The sequence below is a fragment of the Notechis scutatus genome, chromosome 2 (assembly GCF_049901735.1).
Source record: "Notechis scutatus isolate UNSWTSFEM ecotype Mainland chromosome 2, rNotScu1.2, whole genome shotgun sequence".
Taxonomy (NCBI): domain Eukaryota; kingdom Metazoa; phylum Chordata; class Lepidosauria; order Squamata; family Elapidae; genus Notechis; species Notechis scutatus.
This window is the reverse complement of record NC_142010.1, coordinates 15,336,746-15,342,882: the sequence shown is the minus strand read 5'-3', so window position 1 is coordinate 15,342,882 and position 6,137 is coordinate 15,336,746. Positions and strand designations below refer to the sequence as shown.

Here is a 6,137-nt window from a genome sequence, read left to right as displayed (position 1 = left end):
GACATACGAAATAACCTTGAACTTTCCAACTCCTTCGCCCCCCTTTTCCCTTATAACATTCTTGGCAGCTGAATCTCAGAGATGACAGGAATAAGTTTAGTCTGGCATGATCTGTTTTAAACAAAACCATGTTGGCTTTTGGTTATTCCTTTGTTTGCTTCTAGGTGTTCACTGATTCATTGCTTGGTTATCTTTTCCAGAATCTTCCTTGGTATTGAGGTCAGGTTGATAGATCTATAGTTTCCTGGATCTATTTTTTTTTCTTTTTTGAAGATGGGAATTACATCAGCTCTTTTCCAGTCCTCTGGCAGTTCCCAGTGCTCCAGAATATAGAATGTTTTCTCCAATGTGCCAGACATAAAAAAGAAGGCCAAATCAGAATGCCTTAGCAACGGTAGGAGGGAGTGCTGAAAAGTTCATAATTTGCTTGATTGGGTAATGTGACCTGTGACACAAGGGAGGTGGACAGTATCTATTCTTTACTTATACCAAAAATGCAGGAATTATTCAATGTTGGTTTCACCTTTGAACGTGCCGATATGATATACCCAATAAACTGGATTTTTAAGGAATCCAAGGCCTCAGCGTCTTGAATTGGTTGGGAGTATTACTTGGAACCATGACAACCATTCTTTTCATTAAGAGAAAGCAGTGTTAGGGGAATGTAGATGCATATTAAGCTCCCATAGCTAGCCAGCCTTCTGGCCCACCCAGGTCTTCCTTGATTTACAATAATTTATTAAGTAACCATTCAAAAATCCTCCCTCCCAAATTAGGGATACTCTAATCAGAATGAAAATCACTCCGGTGTACTAACATTGCAAATGATCACTCAAGAAGGAAAATCTTTGGAAATCCATGGGAATCAACATGAAATTAGGAAGAACTACTTCTAAAAATTACTTTAGTCCTTCCTGCTGAGACATGCAGAAATGCAAATAGGAACTTTCTCTGAGATGTCAAGATGCCAAAAATAATCCAACCTGCCAATAAAGGAGAAAATGTGTAGCTGATGGTTGAAATGAGGGGTCCTTAGCGCTCTCTGAGCTTGTTTGTTTTGTTGCAGACTTCATTACCCAAACTAGAGAACTTCATCAGATGTTTGACAGACACAGACTTCAGAGGATAATTAGGACTGTAGAAAAAACAATTACTACCAACCTGCCTTCAATCGAGGACCTGTATATTGCCGACCCCTCACATCCTGAACATAAACTCTTTCAACTCCTTCCCTCAAAATGACGCTATAGAGCACTGCACACAAGAACAACTAGACACAAGGACAGTTTTTTCCCGAACACCATCTGTCAGATCCGTGTTATCTGTCATTTCTTCAGTGGAAGAAAGGGCGGGGGAGGGAGACTGATAAAGAAATCCTTTCTTGATGTAACCTGAATATATTTAATCTTATATCAAATTTGTATAACCCACACATGATACAATGGAGGAAGAAAACCCAGATGGCCGGAACCTATCACCTCTGAGAGGTACAGCCAGGAGATGAGAAGACCATAAAAATTCCACAGTGAGATGTGTCCTGGGAACCTCTGGAAAAAAGTTCGTTCTGAAAAGCGGGTGGGGGAAAATTAGGTATGCCCTGGGAAACTGATAAAGATCATTTCTACAGGAGGGGGGGGGAAATTAACATACTGGCTTTTGTTTCATTAAATACACATCAAGGAAAGGGGAGGGGTTCTAAACTCCCTTATCTATCCCTGTATGCCTAAGGAACCTTAGACACTGCTTTTAACCCTTACATGAATTGTCTCATCTCAATAAAGGATTCCTTTTTGATACATTTTGATATGTTTCCAGAAGTTCATTCTAGTTGATTGAATGGGAAAAGTTCTGTAGCCTGACATAAAGCAGCGTCTGCAATAGAGGTCAGCCCAGAGAGGAAATTTTTATTTTTATTTTAAAAAAACCTTCACTCTACCGAGAGGACCCTGCAAGAAAGGAAAATGTCTGAGTACAGCAAGGACCAAGGGGAAGCTGAATGCTGGGGAGAAACGATGACTTACCCAGCCAGATACTGACTCAGTGCACCTCATCAAAGATAGCGAAGCTGCCTACAAAACCTCCACAAAGCCCCAGTGGTCTATAGGCGTAGGAAAGAGATAGCTGGGACGGAAGAACCAGGGGAGTAACCCTAACCCAGGGCAATAGTAAACCCTGTTGGAAATTGGAGATGGAGGCCCTATCGGATCAGGAAGGATGGGGCGAGGAGCCACTGGCCGATGACCAACTGAGACAGTACATAAATTGCCTCGTGAGGGAAGCCCTGAAGAACTTTGAGGTGAGGGATGCACCAGGACGCCAACGCAGGAGAGCAAGGGAACCAGAAAATGAGAGAACCCAAGCCGCCACCCCAGATTCAGCTGAGAATGATCAGGCAGAGGGACAAGCTGAAGAACCAGCAGCCATACCAGGTACCCGACCCCTAATTGCCCCAGAACAGGGGATTAACCCTGGCCAACCCAGAGACATACAACTGTAGAGGAAGGTCCCACCCCTGGGAGTAAAATTCGATGGGGAACCCCAGAAACCGGGATTTTTCCTGGCGCAAATCCTCACCTATATTCAAGAATATGGGCAGAATTTCCAAACCCAGGGATCCCGAGTATGAGTCGTCACCCTGGCCCTTGAAGGGGCAGCAGCCAGATGGATGGTGATGCTCCACAACGTCAATGCCTCAGAATTAAGGAACCTTGACCGCTTCATGACAGCTCTATGCCACCACTTCGAAGACCCACTTGCTGATAGAAAAGCCCACATCAGAGTCGTAAAGCAAGACTGTCTCCTGGTAGCCCAATACACCAATGAATTTCATGACCTGGCCGGCTGAGTCGACTGGCCAGAGGATATTCTAGTCTGTTGGTTCAAAGATGGACTAAATGACGACCTATACACTGCCTGCCTGGCCCATGGGGCCCCAAACCTCCTGCATGAATGGTACATGATAGCAGAGGAGGCAGATAGACATGACTCGTAACCGATACCGCAGTGGCAAGTTTTGGAAAAGATCCCTACCCCTGGGGAAATGGGAAATTTTCAAACCCCAAACCACCATGACTCCAAGAATGTCTGGTTGATTTAAGTGTGGAAAGGAGGGACACCACGCAGCAGAATTCCACTTGAAAACCCCTGCCAGAAAGCCAGACCACCCATGGGGGGAAACCTGGAACATCCAGCCCTCAAGGAAAGGAGACTGGCCTGAGAGGCTGAGTAGCTGTGGGATTCCACCCCCCCCCCCGCAACCCAAAGGAAGAACCCAAACACTCCGAGGGGACCTGAGCCAGTCCAAAAACGATCTGGAAGACGACCCGCTGGTAAGCAACCCAATTGAATCAATTACTCTATCCTGAAGACAGTTTATCTCCAGCCAAGGGATGGGGGAGGAAGTTGCAGCATTGCTGGATTCAGGATGCACCCGATACCTAATAAATCCCTCCCTTGCAGAGAAATTGGGGATCCAACTGAAAGAAATGGAAAATCCCATCGCTTTCTGCCAATTAGAATTATAGCGGGGGGGGGGGGAGCCAGCTATGTTTACCACAGAACCATTGAAAATAAGACTAGGGAACCATAGTGAGATGCTCACATTCATTGTAGCCCCAGGAATGGAAAAGCCGCTAGTCCTAGGTCTCACATGGCTGTGGAAATGGAATCCAAAATAAATTGGAGGAGAGGAACCGTACAATTCCAGAGAGACATAGTATTTGCAAATAGCTCAGAGGAAAGGAAAGGAACAGAGAGTCAGCCATGACGGGACAGTTAGCTGAACCCATTAAAATCCCCAATGAGTACCAGGATCTGGCCCAAGTATTTAGCGAGGAAGCTTGTGATGAACTCCCACCCCATCGCGCCACAGACTGCGCTATCGAAATCCTATCAGGGGCTAAACTTCCAAAACCACAAATGTACTACATGTCTCCCAGAAAACTAAAAGAACTCAGAGGATTTATCGACAAAAATTTAAAAAGGGGTTTCATCAAACTCGCCCGACCAAAAATAGCTGCCCCAGTGTTATTCCGCAAAAAGAAAGATGGCTCCGTACGCTTGTGTGTTAATTACAAAAAATTAAACATGATTTGCATAGAGAATATGTATCCACTCCCCCTCATGAAGGACATGTTAGCCCACCTCTCCTCCAAAAGAATAGAAGTGGACAATTACAACCATGCACTTATACATCCAAGAAACTGATGGAAACCAAGCAAAGATGGGCCATATGGGAGAAAGAGGCATATGCTGTGCGGTGGGCAATGCTCACATGGAGACATTTCCTGGAAGGAAACCAAATCCCCTTTGAAGTATAGACTGATCACAAAAATCTGGAAGTCCTGAGAAATCCACAGAAACTCTCTGAAAAACAAGCAAGGTGGGCTCAATACTTTAAACCAGGGGTCCCCAACCACCGGTCCGTGGACCAGTACCGGTCCGTGGAACAACTCCTACCGGGCCGCTGGCTTGCTGGGCGCCGCCATCTTTTTTTCATGAAAAAGTGCTTCCGGTGAGCTTTTCCGGGTAGAAAGCTCACCGGAAGCACGTTTTCATCAAAAAAAGATGGCGGCGGCCAGCTGATGCCGGTACCGGGCCGCGGCGCCCAGCTGATGCCGGTACCGGGCCGCGGCGTCAAAAAGGTTGGGGATCACTGCTTTAAACGATTTAATTTCACTCTCAAATATTTTCCTGCAACGAGTAGAGGAGTGGAGAACTCTTCTTGTGAAATATGTCTGGACTTTCTCAACTATCAATATCAGATACATAATGCAGGTTCCAGGCTGATGAGTTGTATTCAAGTATTGGTCTAGCAAATGTTTTGCATGCTCTAGTTAGTAGTGTGATATTACCAGAGAAAAAGCTATGCAGCATTAGGTTAACAACTCTTAATGCCTTTTTGTCTATGTAGTTACAGTGGGCTCTAGCACTTAGATCATTAGAGATGAGTACTCCAAGGTCCTTGACAAGAGTTTGGATCATCAACAAGGTCTTGACTATTAGCTTGTATTTTATTTTCTGATTTTTTTTGCCAATATGTAAGACAGAGCATTTATTTGTTGAGATTTGAAGTTGCCATTTGTTTGACCATTCTGATACATAGTTGAGGTCTTTTTGAAGGGTAGCAGTATTGTCAGTGGTGTTCAATAGCTTTACATCATCGGCGAAGAGAACACAGTTGCTCTTAATATGAATATGAACCACAAATGTGGTTGAATATTTTCATTTTCCCTTTTCATTTATGGTCTAATGATATATCCCTGCCTTAAATTCTCCAAAGAGCTTAAGCTTCTGTTGAAAGAAATGTCTATCTAGGTTCAGTTCCAAGTGTCGTTGCAGTCTTTACCATTAGGTCCTATCAGGGGTGGGATGGACCTTGAGTGTTTTAGTTTGTTGTTTACAAAATTGTAAAAAGCGTGGGTGGAATTGGTACGTAGGTTTTCCTCTTGTTTAATGTGATAATTGGTGCATTCAGTCTTTATCTGGTGGCATACATTTTTGTATCGGCTTTTGAAGTTGGCAACGTGACCAGATTTCTTTTTCCGCCAGAGTGATCTCTTTTTGGATTGAAGTTTCCTTATTGTTATGGGTAATCTGTTTTTTGTTTTGTTTGGGGAGTTGTTATTGGTACATATAGTTTGATGACTCTTTTGACTTCAAGTAAAAATATGTTGTAATGGTCTTTAACAGTATTGCATCCAGTGAATAGAGATTGCCAATCAAAGGATGAGAGATCGTTGTCTATAAGATCATGGTTGCCTTTTTTGAAGTTATAATTGGGGATTACGTCATTGTGATAATTTTTGTGTGGGCGTATGTTGAGACAAAAGTCAATCATATTGTGGTCACTGTTGGAGAAGGATTCTTTAGTTTGTATTCCATAAATTAAATTCAAACTATTGCAGAAGATGAGATTGAGGCAGTTGTTAAGTCTAGTATTATTGGTTACTAGTTGTTCCAGTCCCAGATTTGTAAGAGCATTGCAGAAGGTTGCATGTATGGGTTCAGTTGTACATTTGTTTAGGGTCCAGTTAATATGAGGTAGATTGAAGTCACCAAGAAAGATAAAAGCGTGGATGTTGCCCATGTTAGTAGTGAATTTAGCTTGTTTACATGTTCGATGTCATAATCAGGTG

The 6,137-nt window shown here is 43.5% G+C and overlaps 1 protein-coding gene across 1 annotated transcript in view; it reads right to left on the bottom strand.

Moving 5' to 3' along the window:
* LOC113432332 (uncharacterized) overlaps window positions 1-6,137 on the bottom strand; it is a 149,987-nt gene that overhangs the window by 81,714 nt on the left and 62,136 nt on the right.